The 16,510-nt window shown below is 42.0% G+C and overlaps 1 protein-coding gene and 2 long non-coding RNA genes across 7 annotated transcripts in view; 1 reads left to right on the top strand and 2 right to left on the bottom strand.

The window, feature by feature from the left end:
• The window catches only part of LOC109408169 (calsyntenin-1), a 459,649-nt gene that overhangs the window by 87,263 nt on the left and 355,876 nt on the right, over positions 1–16,510 (bottom strand). The gene's annotated exons all lie outside the window — the stretch shown is intronic.
• Positions 4,375–4,796, bottom strand: LOC134287121 (uncharacterized). The gene is made up of 3 exons (XR_009997042.1): positions 4,684–4,796; positions 4,545–4,623; positions 4,375–4,479 (listed from the first exon to the last, which is right to left on the bottom strand). It is a non-coding gene; the product is annotated as an uncharacterized LOC134287121 (long non-coding RNA).
• LOC134287122 (uncharacterized) lies at positions 6,119–6,990 on the top strand. The gene is made up of 3 exons (XR_009997043.1): positions 6,119–6,662; positions 6,723–6,801; positions 6,867–6,990. It is a non-coding gene; the product is annotated as an uncharacterized LOC134287122 (long non-coding RNA).

Consider the following 16,510-nt stretch of genomic DNA (forward strand, 5'->3'; position numbering starts at 1 on the left):
AAAATCGATTGTGACCAGGTACTGCAATGAAAAATGATTATCACTGAAAAAATTGGCAAAAGTTGGAGGTGTTAGCGTTTTTGCTGTCCAAAATGCTATCAAACGATTCGGTATGCATAACAGGACGCGGCAGAAAACCAAATGCGTTCAAGTCAAATTTGGACAGCAAAATTTACAAAATCTTTAAAGGTAAAAAGGAGGTATGCATCATAGATTGTGCAAAAAAGTGTGGAACGACTATTGGTATAGTTCAGCGCGCCAAGGAGTGTAATTCCCTGAAGACCTAACCAAAACAGAATTGTCCAAAACGCAGTCAAATTCAGGCGGAGTATGTGAAAATTCTGGCTCGAAAACTGTACGACGATGTTCTGAGCAAAAATTACATGTGCATCATCATGGATGATGAACGTACAGTCAAATTGGACTACAAGGCACTTCCAGGGGCACAGTTTTTCACTGTGAAGCGTTGCACTGATGTTTTGAATTCGGAGAAATCGATTTTTTTGCGAAAAATAAATGAGACAATGTGTTGGTTTGTTCAAAGCTCAAAGGTCTACATTATTTTGGCCAGATTTGGCATCCTGCCACTATGCGCGTGACACCTTTGACTGATATGAAGAAAACAATGTCCAATTTCTGGAAAAGGCAATGAATCTTTCAAATTGCCTGCAAATAAGGCCCATTAAGAAGTATTTGGCTTTGGTGAAAGGGAAACAACGGCAAAAGGATAGAGAAAAAAAGGACGTCATAAAATTCAAGAAAAACTGGGTCAACCCAAGCAAAACCATCGACGGAACGGTTGTCCAAACCCTTATAAAGAACACCAAGAAGAAGGTGTGAGAGCTGGTAAGATCCACGAAAAATTAAATATTAAATGATACCTTGGACTTTTCTGACGATCAATAAACAATGTAATTGCATTTAATTTACAAAATAAATAAAACATTTTCAAATACAGCAATTTTTAGGTGCACTCATAGTGAACGATACAGTCCTTACGATAAGCTATTGGAAGTCTTGTGATTGAATACAGATCTTTAATGTCACTATGTGGAAAACTTTTTTACCATATGAGAACATACTTTATGATGTGCATTAACACGTTATTTTCCAACCCAGTCTGAAATTAGCAAACCATTACGAGCTGATAATGGAACATTCCCGCAATGAAATTACCTTTTCATCTGTGTTTGAAGTGGTCGTAATTGCAGCGATACATATTTATTCATTTTTTTTTTTGCAGGCTGCTCAATAGCCATTAACTGGATTTTATCGACGATGTCAATTTATGGCATTTCGATTCGGAAGCACATGACCTGTGACACTTATTTATGTATAGGTTACTTTCGCTTCGCTTTGTCGGCGCTGGTGCTCGTTATCGAGTAAAAAACGTTTAAAATGTAGTCAACGCTCTTGCTTATGATTTGAAGAGATCAGAAGCAAAAGTGCGAATTTTTCTGATTGTTACATTTTGTCTCTGCATTTTTTTCGGGAACAGAAAAGCTTTATGCTACCTACACACAATAAGAATTGATATAATTTTACTAAGTTTGACAAAAAAAAGTGTGCGCATCTGCATCATAATCGTTTTTTGTATAAGATAAATATTTCAGTGCGAGATTTTAAGGCACTCATACCCTTATGGAATATCTGAAATTTGGAAGTTAGTCTCCATTGAAGAAAATTTAATGTCTCAAATCTAGATAAGCATTTAAACATTAATTAACCGATTTAGTTCAAAATAGTTAGCGGTTTGAGGTTTGTCTAAACATTCATCGCTTGTGCAAAACGTTGCAAATGACTCATTGACTATTTATGTACAAATAGTCGTTATATGAATCTTCATTTTTCAACTAAGTAAGTCTGGGTTAAGTACTACGTTTTTATTTTTGTAAGCCACATCGATGGATCGATCAGTATTTTCCCCCTCCACAAAACCTGCGGACTCAAATCCACGTGACGTCGGATTCTGTGGTGAGTGAAGCATTTACTATAAGCAAGGCATACATATTCCGTTTTATTGCTCGCTCGCATCCAATTCGATGCGTCTGTGTCGCGTTTGCCTGGAGTCGCCAAGGGAGCCCCAAATAAACGGAGCGCGCGCGCGGTTGCGATTTGATATTGTCACGACAGGTGGTACGTGTTGGAAGAAAGCAATTAAAATAAATTGATATTCTATCCCTCAGCCTAGCGCGAGCGTCGTCCGGAAAAGCCTCTGCCATCATAAAGGAGACGCGTGGTGGGATTTTTGATTTTTTTTTCTATTTTCTCGATTTCTTCACTTTTGTAGCTAGGTTCAAGTATTCTTGTTCTTGGAAGCACATGGATGTATGCATATTATGAAATAGGTTTTTCATGTTTTCGACGCAACACTTTTCTGTATTGAAAGCAATGGATATAGAACATGAGCATGAGCATGAGATGACCGAACAATTCGTAGATGCTACTCCGTTACTGATTAGAACAATAAAAACTGCACAGGGAATCAACATATAAGGCCTGAGTGTAGCTTTCCATCCTCACTTTAGAAGGTTCAGAACTTTATATTGTCAGTGTCGAGGCAGGCCAAGTCCTGGCTGGTATCGGAAAAGGGAAGGGATGTTAGTGTGATATCCATTGCTGCTAGGGACCGTGTGTACCTCCGCATCACCACGGTTGTTACAAGAAGAAAGTATAACAGTGAAAAGTGGTAGATAGTCACATAGATCTAGATTCACATTGGTAAGTGGTGCGAGCTATGCAACCCCTGATATGATTAAGCCTTCCGGAAGCCAAAAATTTCTCTAGGAATACCATTGGGAACTCCAGTACACGACCCAGCGTGAATACTCGCAGAAGTTCCACTGAGATTTCCTGTAAGAGTAAGGGTTTCTATCTCTCAAGCCAAATCTTCAGTTTAAACCTCTAATACCCAACCCCGCCTTCAGGCGGGGTATAGTTTAAGCATTTTTGTAATTTTTGTTTCGTGGAAAATCAAAAATTTTATATTTTTGGCTGATATTTAGGACTGTTTTTACCCTTCTTACACCCATAAGAAGGGTATAAATACCGCTTGGAAAACCGACTTTCGATCCGAGGCCTGCAGGGCCGAGTCACATATACCAATCAACTCAGCTCGACGCATTGAGCAAATGTCTGTATGTGCGTGTGTGTGTATGTATGTTACAAAAAAATGTCACTCACGGTTCTCAGCCGTCTGTTGACCGATTTGAGTTCTCTTGGAAGCAAATGAAAGCTACTACATCCTAGTAGAACGCTATTGAATTTTATTTTGATTAGACGTTCGGTTACCGAGATATCTTTCAAAGAATGCTAGGGAGTAGCACAACTTAATTATTTTAGAGCTTTTTGACAAAGTGTAAATTTTAATAAACCATAAATTTCTCAGCCGTCCTTCAACCGATTTGGGTTCTTAACCCTCGAACGATCGCGCTGTTGTATTTTGTACAACACGTTGAAAAAAATCTCGCTTTTTGTACTCAGCATTAGCGTGGTGCTGACGCAGGTAGTCAACCGAGCGAGTTACGAAAGGTTAAGGCCCCAAACGAAAGCTACTGAATCCTAGACGAACGCTTTCGAATTTCATTCCGGTTGGACATTTTGTAAACAAGATATCTTTCGAGGAGTACTTTGGAGTAATACAGCTTAACTTTTTGAGAGGTGTTTGACAAAATGCTTCATAATAAATCAGCCGTGTGTCAATCGATTTGAGTTCTCTTATTAGCAAATGAAAGCTACAGCATCCTAGTAGTATGCTATTAAATTTCATGCCGTTTGGACATTTTGTTTCCGAGATATCTTTCCAGGAGTACTAAGGAGTAATAAAATTTACGCTTTTGAGCGATTTTTGATAAAATGTATCATAATAAATTTCTCAGCCGTCTGTCAACCGATTTTTTATGATCATATTTGGTGTCTCAAGTTAGTTATACATGAAAATGCAATTGCTACAAATACATAAAAACTACTATTTTCTTAAATAATAACTATTAGTTTCAATGAGTCGGCATACATTTGTTGCTTATATTTATTAGAAGTGTAAGAAGGGTACTGTTCACCATCGGTGGATTAATTCGGGTTTTTATATCTCAGAATGGTTTTTGGTGTATTTTAAAGCGTATTTATATTTTTTAAAAACCATTGAAAAATTGATGTTTTAGTCACCTTCTAGTAGTAATTGTTTATTTTGTATTGAATCGCTACAACTGCCATATTTTAAGTTTTTCCCAAATCATTCTATCCTAGTTTAATAGTTTAAGGGAATCGAATACACTCTAAAATTATTTTCCCTAAAATTACACGGAAAATAAAATTTTCTATGAAAAAAAAATAAAAATAAAAATATTTCAACAATAATCATAAAATCTCAAAATGTTTTATAACTATGGGAGTTTTTCGGCTTTCAGTCACGGAAAAAGCGTTGATACTTCTATATCATTGCCAACGTTTCGATCCTTGGGTTGGGATCTTCCTCAGGGCCTGTTATTTATTCAAGAGTATCTATTAGTTATTGTTGAAATTTGTTAGTTCTATTTCCTACTCACTCGATCTTAATCAACTTGTGATAATCGTATTTTGCACACGATCGTTTGTCGGATTCTAAAAGACACTGCACTTTTCTCGCTGTAGGTTTTAAAGTTAATGTGAATGTTTGAGATTAATGTAATATTATACCGAACTTACTTCATCACCAGCACCCTAGTGGGATTTTGGGTGGGTGGTACGAAAGGGAGACACTCGAGACAAGAAATCAGCGGAACACAACACTACGGCTGTTATCAATCGCCGTTCGGGTTTTACTACATACATTACATTTATTTGTTCCACATCATTAAGACAAGACATAATCAACAATAGTACGCCACAATACTCGGTTTGTGGCTGCCGCTCTCCATCCTCGGTCACGCCCAATGCTCGCCAAGTCACGCTCCACCTGGTCCGCCCATCGTGCTCTCTGCGCTCCACGCCTTCTTGTGCCAACCGGATCCGTTGCAAACACCAGCTTTGCAGGGTTGTTGTCCGGCATTCTTGCAACATGCCCTGCCCACCGTATCCTTCCGGCTTTGGCCACCTTCTGGATGCTGGGTTCGCCGTAAAGTGCAGCGAGCTCATGGTTCATCCTTCTCCGCCACACACCGTTCTCCTGCACACCGCCGAAGATCGTTCTTAGCACGCGTCGCTCGAAAACTCCGAGTGCTTGTAGGTCCTCCTCGAGCATGGTCCATGTCTCGTGCCCGTAGAGGATTACCGGTCTTATTAACGTTTTGTACATGATGCATTTGGTGCGTGGGTGAATCTTTTTCGACCGCAGTTTCTTCTGGAGCCCGTAGTAGGCCCGACTTCCGCTGATGATGCGCCTCCGAATTTCACGGCTCACGTTGTTGTCAGCCGTCAGTAAGGATCCGAGGTAGACGAATTCCTCCACCACCTCGAAAGTATCCTCGTCTATCGTAACATTACTACCCAAACGGATCCGGTCGTGTTCGGTTCCGCCTACCAGCATGTACTTTGTTTTTGAGGCATTCACCACCAGTCCGACCTTTGCTGCTTCGCGTTTCAGGCGGGTGTACAGTTCTGCCACCGTTCCAAATGTTCTAGCGATAATGTCCATGTCGTCCGCAAAGCACACAAATTGACCGGATTTTGTGAAAATCGTTCCCCGGCTGTTGAGCCCGGCTCGTCGCATCACACCTTCCAGCGCGATGTTGAAGAGTAGACATGAGAGTCCGTCACCTTGTCGCAGTCCCCGGCGAGATACGAATGAACTGGATAGTTCACCCGAAACCCTTACGCAGTTTTGCACACCGTCCATCGTTGCTTTAATCAGTCTAGTCAGCTTCCCAGGAAAGCCGTTTTCGTCCATGATTCTCCATAGCTCTGCGCGGTCGATACTATCGTATGCCGCTTTGAAGTCGATGAACAGGTGGTGCGGTTTGTTGACGACGCAATTCTCTCTGCTCTCTGATTTTTGATCGAAGCGAGGAGATGTGCGTACGCACAGCTTAGGTTGTCGGTATCTCAGCAAATGCAACGTGATATACCGGATCGACTGTCGGGATTGTCCAAGCACATATATTGGGATGACAACAAATAAGCTGAGGAATCGAATGTACGGACACCAAACGCACGTCAACACACTGGAGAGAAAGTTATTGGAAGGCCATCCAATACACAGATCCAGAAATACTGCAGCTTCAAGAAAAATCTGCGCTAATCCACCACTGTATCCAGCATCAACACCGATTTAACATTGGCAACCCCTCCATCGTCGATATAACACATAGGAAACAAGCTCTGCAAGTGTTGGAGATGTGTCACATCACGACAACCTCCAACACGGTCAACCATCGGACTGATACCGACAACCTAAGCTGTGCGTACGCACATCTCCTCGCTTCGATCAAAAATCAGAGAGCAGAGAGAATTGCGTCGTCAACAAACCGAAATAATCGACGAGAAACAGATGATCAAACAGCTGACCCAACTACCTAACCCACACTAACAAATCCTATCACCCAAATTACACCAAAGATACACACCCCACAGTAAAACCCGAACGGCGATTGATAACAGCCGTAGTGTTGTGTTCCGCTGATTTCTTGTCTCGAGTGTCTCCCTTTCGTACCACCCACCCAAAATCCCACTAGGGTGCTGGTGATGAAGTAAGTTCGGTATAATATTACATTAATCTCAAACATTCACATTAACTTTAAAACCTACAGCGAGAAAAGTGCAGTGTCTTTTAGAATCCGACAAACGATCGTGTGCAAAATACGATTATCACAAGTTGATTAAGATCAAGTGAGTAGGAAATAGAACTAACAAATTTGAACAATAACTAATAGATACTCTTGAATAAATAACAGGCCCTGAGGAAGATCCCAACCCAAGGATCGAAACGTTGGCAATGATATAGAAGTATCAACGCTTTTTCCGTGACTGAAAGCCGAAAAACTCCCATAGTTATCAAAAATCCCAGTCGAATCTTTTCAAAATGTTTTCATCTCAAAAAATCCCTACCCCAAATAGGTTTCCAGGAAAAATATAAAACAGTGGGGGTGTTAAAAATAAAAATTAGAAAAATCAAAAACTGAAATTCACGAAATCGAGAATTAAGAAGAATCATCTTCCAAAACATTTTAAATGGATTTTAGATGACGAAAAATGATATTTAGACCAAAATCAAGAATTTGGATATTAGAGGGTTAAAATATATTACCACTTAGACAAAACAGATACAGATACAAACACTAAATAGATAAACTAGGGAAACTTACGTATTTTCGCTTCTGCAAACCTCAGCGTCTATTCTCCAGGAAGAGCGGTTCACAACAGCGTCTGATCCCCATTTTAGGGGCGGCTGATCAACGTCCCAGTGCCAGGGAAGGATTCTAAGCTCAACTGTGCACTATGGTCCTCCGGAAAGTAGGGAATTCGTGTCCGGCCCTACGAGGCAGCCATAAAGAAAACTATTGTAACGGACAATCAGCAACAGAGTAATACGAACCGAGACCAACGGCAACGACCCCAGCGAACAAAAAGGATGGAAACTCGTAACGTGGCACTGCCGATCTCTCAACTTTATTGGGAGCACCCGCATATTCGCCGCTCTACTGAAGAACCGCGGGTTCGACATCGTAGCGCTGCAGGAGGTGGCAACACACGCGAGCTGGAAACATTTTTCATCGTGATGGCGAGCTGGGAACAGCTTTCATCGTGAGAGGCGCGTGATCGGTTGGTGGCCGATCGACGAAAGAATGTGCAGGTTGGGGATCAAGGGCCGATTCTTCAACTTCAGCATAACAAACGTGCACAGCCCGTAGACCAGGAGAAGGGTATCTGACCGACGATTGGAAAGTTCAGCGCCCACCAGCAGACGAACGAAACGGCATTATCTCTACACGTGGAGATCACAACAGCAGACAGAATTTCAAATCGCCCTCGTTCTGATTGACGGACGGGCCCTTCTCCGACATTATCGACGTCAGGACCTATCGTGGCGCCAACATCGACTCCGACCACTACCTGCTGATGGTCAAACTGAACCCAAAACTCTCTGTCGTCAACAATGTACGGTACCGGCGACCACCACTGTACAAGCTAGAACGACTAAAACTACCAGATGTAGCCACAGCATATGGGCACCCAAGTAACACACTTGTCACCGAAAAGTCACGGCGGCGCAGGTTTTTTTTTGCGTAGAGGTCATTATGACTTAATTCTAACAAATAAATACTTAGATGCTAGAAGTAAGTCATGATGACTCCTGCGCAACAAAAACCTGCGCCGCCGTGACTCTTCTGTGACAAGTGTGTTACTTGGGCAGAACCTCGAGGCCGCGTTGCCAGACGAGGGCGTTCGCGATGAGGCCCCTCCAGAGGACTCTAGAGCACCATCGGGTACGTGGAACAAAATCGACGGAACGAATGGTTCGACGAAGAGTGCAGTACGGTTTTGGAGGAGAAGAACGCAGCACAGGCGCTAATGCAAAGGACCCGACAAAACGTGGAACGTTACAAACAGAAGCGGAAACAGCAGACCCGCTTCTTTCGGGAGAAAAAGTGCCGCCTGGAAGAAGCGGAGTGCAAAGAAATGGAACTGCTGTGCCGTTCCCAAGAAACACGGAAATTCCACCAGAAGCTCAACGCATCCCGCAACGGCTTCGTGTCACGAGCCGAAATATGCTGGGATAAAGACGGAGGCCTCTTGACGGACGGACGTGAGGTGATCGAAAGGTGGAAGCAGCACGTCGATCAGCACCTGAACGGCGTGGAGAATGTAGGCACGGGAGCCCACGGCAACGGAAGAAACGACGACGCCAGTGCAGCGGAGGACGGAAATGAACCAACTCCCATGCTGAGGGAAGTTAAGGATGCCATTCACCAGTCCAAAACCAACAAAGAAGCTGGTAAGGATGGTATTACAGCTGAACTCATCATGATGAGCCCAGAAAAGTTAGCCACCTGTTTACTCCGGTTGATAGTCAGGATCTGGGAAACCGAACAGCTACCGAAGGAGAGAAAGGAAGGAGTAATCTTCCCCATTCACAAGAAAGGCGACCATTTGAAATGTGAGAACTTCAGGGCGGTCACTATTTTGAATGCTGCCTACAAAGTGCTATCCCAGATCATCTTCCGTCGTCTGTCACCTAAAACGAATGAGTTCGTAGGAAGTTATCCAGCCGGCTTCATCGACGGTCGGTCGACAACGCACCAGATCTTCACCGTACGTCAAATCCTCCAGAAATGCCGTGAATACCAGGTCCTAACGCGTTACCTATTCATCGACTTCAAAGCGGCATACGACAGTATTGACCGCTCAGAGCTATGAAGAATCATGGACGAAAACGGCTTTCCTGGGAAGCTGACTAGTCTGATTAAAGCAACGATAGACGATGTGCAAAACTGCGTACGGGTTTCGGGTGAACTATCCAGTTCATTTATCTCACCGGGGACTGCGACAAGGTAACGGACTCTCATGCCTACTTTTCAACATCGCTCTGGAAGGTGTGATGCCACGAGCCGGGCTCAACAGCCAGGTAACGATTTTCACAAAATCCGGTCAATTTATGTGCTTTGCGGACGGCATGGACGTTATTGCTAGAACATTTGGAACGGTGGCAGAACTGTACACTCGTCTGAAACGCGAAGCAACAAAGGACGAACTTGTGGAAAATGCCACAAATACAAAGTAAATGATCCGTCTGGATAGTAATGTTACGATAGACGGGGATACCTTCGAGGTCATGCAGGAATTTGCCTACCTCGGATCCGTACTGACCGCTGACAGCAATGTGAATCGTGGAATTCGAAGGCGCGCATCATCAGCGGAAGCCGGGTTTTCTACGGGCTCCAGAAGAAGCTGCTGTCTAAAAAGATTCACCCACGCACCAAATGCACCATGTACAAAACGCTACTAAGATCGGTGATCCTCTACGGACAGGAGACATGGACCAATGGACCATGCTCGAGGAGGACCTGCAAGCGCTCGGAGTTTTCGAGCGATGCGTGCTAAGGACGATCTTTAGCAGTGTGCAGGAGAACGGTGTGTGGCGGGAAGGATGAATCACGAGCTCGCTGAAATTTACGGCGAATCCAGCATCCAGAAGGTGCCCAAAGCCGGAAAGATACGGTGATTATGTTCGCTACTGATCCGGCTTGCACAAGAAGGCGTGGAGCGCAGAGAGCACGATGGGCGGACCAGGTGGAGCATGACCTGGCGAGCATACGGCGCGACCGAGGATGGAAAGCGGCAGCCACAAACCGAGTATTGTGCGTACTATTGTCGATTATGTCGTGTCTTAAATGTGATGTTGAGCTAATAAATGTGTGTGAGCTAATGTAAATTTAAGTTGTGTAAAAACACGAAGTTTTAGGCAGGCTTCAAATTGAAATCAAATAACGACTCTACTGCGCAGTAATTTATTTTCAAAAAGTGCACCACCAGGCAACATTTCTATAAACCCCGAGTGTCGCCTACAAAGTGATACTGTCCGTATTAGCATAGTTGACATATGCGTCACTGTAGTTTTGAACACACTTTTTAAATTTTAACAATGAACAATGTGCAATTTTAGATGTTTTCCACATTGACATCTAACTAAATATTTAAGTACGTACATGTGTTTGCTATTAGCTTGTTTATGCTGACTTTGACAATGATTCATCGACTATGCGAACATGGGCAGGATAGTTCTGATCTTTTTTTGTCATTTATCACACAAAACGGACGAGCACTTGAATAACTATAAGTGAAAACCCGACTAGAAAAATATATCAAGTTGTTACCGATTAATTCGGCAACAATGAAGGTCATTTTGTTATAGTTTAATTAAATTGTGTATTTCTTTAAATTTTGCCTATTATCAAATATTTTGCTTTACAATATTGTTTAAAAAATTATATTAAATTAAATGTTATTGTTAGTAAATAAAATGAATGAAACGAATATTAAAACCTATATGTATCCTATCAAATATATAATGTAAAAATTCAAATGGTAAAATTTGCTATAAAAAAACACATGTAAATCCCTTGATGGAAGATAAATTAAAAAGGGGATCAAAGTGAAGACAGGGCAACACCGGATCCAGCTAAACGCATTGACTGCTGATGGAGGGGAGAGGAAGTGTAGGAGGGGAGAAGAGGAGAGGACTTTTGGAAAGAGGAGGTTGGAGTTGATTGGACTTGGGAACGGTCGGTCACTTAAGTTCGGGATAGGAAGCGAAACAGACGTTTTTTGAAAAAGTTCCTCACAGTTAAAAAAGGTGGATGTGATAGTGCATTACAATCAAAAAAGTTGAGCGCGTAGTGTTCCTAAGGTTTCCTTTAGGCCGAGTGACGTTTATCTCGAAGGTGAGGTCCGGATTACACTCCGTCAATCGGTGTAACTCCGTCATCCTACGCGATAGCTCAACGGGACGCTCCGGTACGCGCGACGTTGCTTCCTAGCGTGACCCCCGGATTTCGAATACCCGACGGCACCGATTCCGAAACCTACCGCCGACGGTTTCTAGAATCGCGCTCCACCTGTGCTCCAGTGTAAAACCACCTTGGGGCGAGTTCCAAGTTTTTGGCCCATTCGGTCGCCTGAAGATTGTGCCCGCGTGTACGCGGCGGCGTGTTCCCAGCCGACCAAAGTTTTTGCCCGCCGGCCCGCGGCGGCTGCCTTTGAACCAAGTCCACCACCCACCCAGAAGCCCGATCGGAGACAGTCGGCCCCGAAGGACCAGCTGAAGTTGTCCAGACCGGCGTCGCGGCGCCGACGTCGCACCCCTGGTCCCATGACCGCGTGCTCAGCAAGGTAGGCAGCTCAACTCTCTCTCTCTCTCCTCCCAACGTGGGATGGTAACATAAGGCTGAATTTCAAAAGGCTGAATGCACATAAGGCTGAATACAAAAGGCTGAAACTATGGATATGTAACAAAAGGCTGACATTACAAAAGGCTGAAATAACAAAAGGCTGAAAACATGGATTTCCGGCCTGAAATGTCACTTAGCCGAATGGGTTATAATGGTTTTAATTCTAAGGAGGATTACTAGTTGTACAATATTACTAGTTACAATAATATTACAACAACTGTACAGCCTATTTGAACGGTTAAATTATGATCTATGCATATACCTCGGAAGAACAGCCTATCTATAAAAGCGGGAAAAATCTCTGATGGGAGAGTAAGTATTGTGGCCGCAAATAGTACAGTGTAACGACTAAGTGGGAAGGTTTGATGATAATATCTCCATACTAATAACCTCCCATGATAGATTTTTTTCTTTTTTTTTTTTTAAATAGGCTGTTCTTTTGTGGTATATGCATATATTCAGTGCTGGCATTCTTACCAATGTGTAAAATGCAGCGAGCTTCTGCGTGCGCATATTCCTTAAAAACAATTTATCAGAGATTTCTCCTTCTTTTGAACATAGGCTGTTCTTACTGTGTTTGGATGTTATAGCTGCAGCATTTTTTTTTCTCAAAGATGTTTTTTTATTCTTAATCTTAATCACTTAACCTAATTTACAGCTCTTTTGTCCACTAGGGTACTACGTGAGCGATTCCAATTGGACGGTGCACTTCCACTTTGTACAGCGCCTAAATGTATTCTATTCTATTCTACTTTATTGGACTGGTTGCCATTGTGCTGCTTTCACTTTTCTACCCGGTCCATGGTAGAATGATGAGCACGATGGTGTGTGGCTGCTGTTCCTTTTCCAGTCCGATTGAGGGGGTCCATTATGAGTTGCGGTTCGCCGATATCCAAATTCCGGGTCCGTTAGAGCATATGCTCCGAAGAGGGTCAGGTGTCAGCTGCTCTCGGGGGGAAAAGCAACTGACGAAAAATTGCAAGTGCCGCTTATGGAGCGAACGTGTGGACCACTGCGCCACGGGCCCCGACTCAAAGATGTTGCTACTTTTAAAATGTTGAAAGGACAATATTTTAAATTCAGGTGTTGAAGCTGCTTACTTTTCACCAGAGGTTTCTCCTTCTTTTAAACATAGGCTATTCTTTCAAATAGTATTGTATTCAAACTGAACGCGAGCCAAAAATAAACTGAACACTTTAAATTTTTTGGACGACAAAGAATTGAACTTGCCTGTCAGAGCTTTTGCTGCTTAAGAACGTCATTTGGCTCTGAGTTCATATGCGGTTATCCTCATCATTAAATCCTATGTGCCTTCTTTCCTAGAACTAGGACCATGTGCCGCATCTCCATGTTTGGACGTTATTATGTTATGTCACGGGAAAATTCGTCACATTGGTACGACATTGTGGTCTCGGATATTGAAATACAGCTCTAGACATTCGGATTTTTCGAAACACACGATAGTCGGGCTTGTACACTCTCTCAATAGAAGGAGATTCTTAATCGAATTAGTTCAAAAGATTGCTAAAATTGACGAAAAAATGGCGCAAATATGACCATTTTAGTTTCACAGATACCAGGGTAACATGTTAGTCAGCATGCTACGGGTGCAGCTCTTTCCATTAGTTTATGCCGCGTTCAATTTGCATGTTCAAATATAGTTGATCGCAGTGTGCCGAGTATGAACTTCAACGCAAATTGATCGCGTTCACACTGTGGTGCTGCAATTCGGTTCTGAACTCCTATGCGTACAACATTGCTTGACATAATATATTATATGGGAAATATTTTCTGTCGACGCGAATAAAGTGGTATAGTCCCCGGAGTTCTGGAAAAGCCGAAAATCTCCTACGTTAATACATTATTGGGCTGAGGAGGAGTGAAGTATAAGAACATTTTTATTTCTTGTCATGGTTCCTTGAGAAACCTTATAAGGAATGGCCAACTGATGGACTGCCGAACAGACTCTATTCGTTAAGGCAATTTTATGATTTTCGATGGTTCATGCCGCTAACTCCGTTATTGTATTATATTAAATTATATGATTGGAAATCTGGATTTTCCAAAACCCATGTTGACCGGACTTGTACGCTCAGATATGATTCCAATAGCAACATAGTTTCTGAATCTAATGTGCTCCAAATGGTTGAAATCTGTGGAAACATGGTGGAGGTACAGCCATTTCAGTTTCGCAGATTCCACGGTACCCTGCTGGCGTTCAATTTGGAGCTCGTACGCGTTAGAAGTTTTGAACTGAACAAAGTTCAAACATTTTTGAGCAATAGTTACAATTGTTTGCATCTAAGACTCATTCAACCTAGTTTCCGTGTTATAGAAAATACTTCAAACGAGTGGAAATGAAATATTGGCGATTTTTTTTTGTCAATTTGAGGTTAGTATTTGTGGAGTATTGGCCGATACTGAATAAATTACATTAACATAGACATTATGATAACGAGATCCATAATATTATGATCCACTCGAATGTCTTTTCATCAGTTAGAGCCTTAGCTCACGTGGCCAGATGTCCATTCGATGAATAGTCCAATCGACTAAATGTCATATACTTGCTCTTCCGTAAAAAAGGATTTGACCGAATGTTCATTTGACCAAATGTCCGTTCGACCAAATTTCCAAAGATTCTTTTATTTCCTATGATCATTTCAAGTCGAGTCGAATGTTTTTCAAAGATCAATAGATAAGCCATTAATGTTCAAAATGTCATTTCATTCGATTCTCTACAGCTTTCAAAACTTTTCAGCTTTTTGATATCTTTCAGCCTTTTGATACCTTTCAGCCTTTTGATGCTTTCAGCCTTTTGATCATTCAGCCTTATGTGTTTCAGCCTTTTAATCATTCAGCCTTATGTGATTCAGCCTTTTGTACGTAACCCCCCAACGTGTACGCTACGACAAGGGCCCCAACGAACAGCCGAAGCAGTGTTTTTCCCCACGATCCCCTACCGTAGAATAAAATCTATTTTTCTTACTCAACTTTATACTTTTACATTCCACAAAAGCAAGAGAGCAATCCAAATCCCATTAGGGGTCGTCCATAAATGACGTAGCTTTTTGGGGGGGAGGGGGGTGTTTGTGATTTTGTGACGAAGTGTGACGATAGGGGGGTAGGGGTTTATGATATGCTACGTAGCTATCTACTAGGCCTATTGAAAAAAATATTTCATAATTAATAAACATTTTACTTGCATTAATTATCATTATCCAGTAACTAAAAAAATGATATTTTTTTCCATTCACAGTGATGTAAATAACAAATAAAGGATAAACAAAAAATAAATGCCGGCTTCATTTCATAAGGCATGCAGCTATCGTACGCAACAACTGTATCTGAGAAAGTGGTTTTGAAATCCTGCGTGAAGAATAATGTATTGTGTTTACAGAGAAAAATCAATTTCGCTTAAATGCTTCTCAAGACCAATAGTTTGCTGCTTGCTATAGGGGACTGCACACCGCTAAGGTTGCAAAGGATTTTTTTTCTAAGTTTTTGGCATTACCGCATTATTCCAGGAAAGTCCTACAGGACTTTCTCGAAGAATTCATCCAATAATTTCTTAAGGAGCTCCTCTAGCAACTTTGTAAGGAATTTCTCATTGTGTTCTTTATAGGTTTCCCCAACAGGGGAAGGATAACATTTCCACAGGAATTCCTACTGGGAATTCCAGAAAAAAAACTTCTGAAAATATTCCAAAAGGATCTGGAGGAATTTCAGAAGGAATCCCTGAAGAAACTTCCAGAAGAATTTAAGAAGGAACTCCTAAAACAATCTTGAAAGGAAATAGATAAATTTCAAAAGATATTCCGTGAGAAGTACTTGGAGCAAATCTAGATGAAGCTTTCAGAGAAATCTTGAATAAACTTCTGGAAGAATCTTAGAAGGAGATATTTGTTGATTGTCAAAAGGAACTCCTGGTTTAATTTCTGAAGAAAGCACAAAAGAAAAAATTGAAAGAATCCCGTAAAGAATTCCTGAAGGAATCCCGGAAATAACTTTTGGGGAATCACGGAAGATTATCTTAACTCCTGATGAAATCTAAGAAAGAAAATCCTGGAGGAATTCCAGAAACAACTATGGGAGGAATTCATAAAGGGATTCGTCGCAGAATTCTAAGATATCCTGGAGGAATCCTGGATGAAGTAATAGGAGGGATGCCGGAAAACGTTACTGGAGGAATCCCGAAAAAAAAAAACATCCTGGATAAATCCTAGAAGGAAGTCCTCGAGGAATCCCAGAAGAGTCCAGGAAAGAATTCCTGACGGTATCCAAAAAAGAACACCTGGAGGAATCCCAGAAGCAACTCCTGGGAGGGTTTTGAAAGAATGCCGGAGGGGCTACCTGCCGAGGTCTTGGAATGAATATCTGAGTGAATTCCTGAAGGAAACCAAGAAGGAACTCCTGGAGGAATCCCGAAAGGAACTTCTTTAGGAAACACAGAAAAAAGTTCTGATGGCATGTCAAAAGAAATTCCGGTTAAAATCCCTGTAAAGATGTCCAAAATAACTGCTGGTGGAAGAGAGGAGAAGAAAACCTTGAAAAAACTCCTGAAGGAAACCTTGGATAAACTTTTAGAAAAACCTTAGAAAAAAAACTCATGGAGAAATCTCAGAAGGAGGTTTTGAGGGAATCTAAAA

This window comes from Aedes albopictus, chromosome 2 (genome assembly GCF_035046485.1).
Source record: "Aedes albopictus strain Foshan chromosome 2, AalbF5, whole genome shotgun sequence".
Taxonomy (NCBI): Eukaryota; Metazoa; Arthropoda; class Insecta; order Diptera; family Culicidae; genus Aedes; species Aedes albopictus.